Below are 3,387 nucleotides of genomic sequence, written 5' to 3'. Positions count from 1 at the left end.
TATCTGTAAGTTCAATTTTTTACCCTATTCACCTTTAGTGTCTCGCCTTAAGTGTGCATGCGTTTCTGTTTACATGCCAGTGAGATGACATGAGTGAGCATGTATAAAAAAAATATATATATATATATACATAGTCGTGCTCATAATTAATTGTACCCCTGGTAAATATGATCAAAAATGGCTGTAAAAAATAAATCTGCATAGTTTATCATTTTGATCTTTCATTAAAAAAAAAAAAAAAAAAAAAAAAAAAATCGGCAAAAATCTAACCTTTCATTGAAGTAAAAGAATTGAAGTGGAGGGGAAATCACATTATGAAATAAATGTTTTTCTCCAAAACACGTTGGACACAATTATTGGTACCCCTAGAATCTTTTATGAGTAAAATATCTCTGAAGTATATTCCCATTAATATTTACCTTTTTTTTTTTTTTGCACACCGGGGTGACTAGGAACATGAAATTGTCCAGATATGACTTCTTGTTTCACAGGGGTATGAACATGAATATACATATGAATATGAGGAAGCACAAAGGCCAAATTCCCTTAATCATCCATCACAATGAGTAAAACCAAAGAATATAGTTCTGATGTGCAGCAAAAGATTGTTGAGCTGAAGGGTTGTGGTCAGAATCCCTTGTCTCTTCAATTTAAATATATATCCTTTTAAATGATTACTTTATTCTCATTAAAAATTAAATAATCAAGTATATCCATGTATCCATATAGTCTCTGTAAGTGTTTAATCATTTTCTTTTAGGTGCATTCCAATGTGTGCCCTTGGGTTGTGCTCACACGCAAGGGGCCTTTTGATGATAACTCTCTTGGGATATCATATATCTGTTTTGGGGTGACTTGTACAAGTTTGAAGGTCAACGTATACATAATTTTACCTGATGTTTGTTAAGTGAACTTCCTCATGTGTATTTCTCTAGGGAGTAAAAGGGCTTATTGTCATTCCTGCTTTCCTAAGGAGTGAAATGTGTTATCAGTCTGTTATGGTGTGCTGCTCTTCTGATAATGAGCTCAGGCCTTCAGCCTTAAAGAGGACTGTTGTTCGTTAGTATAGTGTGTGTGCGTTTGACGTTCTTTGCAGGTTCTGAACTCTATGATGTACAACTTATGGACTCAAAGACACCATTCTCAGACCCGGAGAGGTCACCGCGGACTTAAATCTGGGAGTTGGGCGACAATTGTTCTGAATAACGGCGATATACCCACTTATCTATCTGCTATGGATTATTGTTTAGACTTTATGTTCTCTTAGCTGATCAGAAGTAAATGTTTATGTAATGCATGTCCTTGGAAAAGGTATAATTGGTGTAAGATTTTTGTGTAAGGTAGAGTTAGCTTGCGACCTCCTTGTGAGACGTTGACGCTGACTCTACCAATTTAACTGCAAACTATTCTTCAGTAAAATGTTACTTATTTGATTGAACTTCACGACTCCTGGTCTTCTTTCATCACATCTGGTCCTGGGTCTGACAATTGTACCCCCCTTACAGTTGAGCATCACAAAATAGAAAGTGGCTGTAAGAAAATGGCTAAAGAATTGAAAATCCCCATTTTGACCATCAGGGCAATAATTAGGAAGTTCCAATCAACAAAAAAATTTACAAATCTGCCAGGAAGAGGACGCGCGTCTATATTGTCTTAATGGACGGTGAGGAGGATGGTTTGAGTGGCCAAAGACTCTTCAAGGATCAACGCATTCTCATCCTAGGGCGTCATTATACTGACGCTTTTGACATTTCGTCTACACTCAACGCACATAGCACCTTTTAGCATCAATATGAGACGCACAGAGCTTTGTTCGATTATGGGTAGGTTTAGGTCTGGTATAGGATTAGGGTTAGACCGCTAGGAGGCGCCTTCTGGCCCATATCTATCTGTGTCTCATATTGACGCTGAAGGGTGCCATGTGCGTTGGATGTAGACGAAATGTCAAAAGCGTCAGTATATGACGCCTTGGGATGAGATCGGGCTTGGATCACAGATGGAGAATTGCAGAGATTAGTTGAGTCTTGGGGTCAGAAAGCCTATAAAAATTTTAAAAAAAAATAAAACAACCCCTATATCCCCACATGTTGTTTGGGAGGGTTTCAAGAAAAATGCTCATCCAAAAATAAACTCCAGCATATTTAGTGGTCAGACACGACTGAATCTTCAAACAACACAGGGTTCTATGGTCAGATGAAACTAAAAAAAATAGCTTTTTGGCAGCAAACACGCTAGATGGGTTTGGTGCACACAAGGATAAAAAGTACCCCATGTGTACAATTTAATATACCATTGGACTTTAATGTTGTGGGCATATTTTTCTGCTGGAGGTCCTGGACTTCTTATTCAGATACATGGCATCGTGGATTCTATCAAATATCAACAGATAAAAAATCAAAACCTGACGCCTTCTGCTAGAAATCTTATGATGGGCAGTGGTTGGATCTTCCATCGGGACAACGGTCCAAAACAAACATCAAAATCAACAAAAAAAAATTGTTACGGAGCACAAAATGAAGCTTCTGCCATGAGCGTCCCAGTTCCCTGACCTGATGAGTGGAGTGAACTGAAGAGAAGAAGCGCCAACATGGATCTGGGAATCTGAAGGATCTGGAGAGATTCTGTATGGAGGAATGGTTTCTGATCTCTTGTCAGTTGTTCTCCAAACTCATCAGGCATTATAGGAGAAGACTCAGAGCTGATCTTGGCAAAAGGAGATTGCAAAAAATATTTAGTAAAAGGGTGCCAATAATTGTGGCCAATGTGTTTTGGAGAAAAACATTTATTTCATAATGTGATTATTTTGGGTATGCCTTTTTGAGGCGTTTTAGGGCAAATATTTACAGGAATTTTAAAAGGTGATTTCACTTTCAAAAGTTCAAAAAGGTGATTATGATTTCACTTTTCTAACTTTAGTTAGTGCGTAATGTTGCTGTTTGAGTATAAAACAAATAAACACTCAAAGTTCAAAGCAAAGAGAGATATTTGCTTTTAAAAAATTGCTTTTTAAGGACTACAACAAACGGCTGGTAGAAACTACACGACATTCCTCATAGAAGAGTGACATCACCAACTCTAAAATTTACATAAACCCCGCCCCCTGAACACAATTTATAGATTATCATGAAAGAATATGCTAATCAAGAAGATAACACATAAGCTACCTAAATTCATCAACTAACCATTCAGAAATCTCCTGTTGCTTTAACATGTTGTCACTTCTTCTTGAGTCTCTTGTAAGGATGGACTTTTACTAAGACTGAATTCAATAATTTGAACCTGCAATAAAACAATTAAACTCACTAATCTGAAGAAGAGATCTATGGGACAGAGAGCACAACACAACTTCTCCAATCTCGTCTCTTCCCCCCATGCTGAGTTCCTGAC

This window comes from Leuciscus leuciscus, assembly GCF_965113295.1.
Source record: "Leuciscus leuciscus genome assembly, chromosome: 1".
Taxonomy (NCBI): domain Eukaryota; kingdom Metazoa; phylum Chordata; class Actinopteri; order Cypriniformes; family Leuciscidae; genus Leuciscus; species Leuciscus leuciscus.
Note: the sequence above shows the minus strand (reverse complement) of the source record.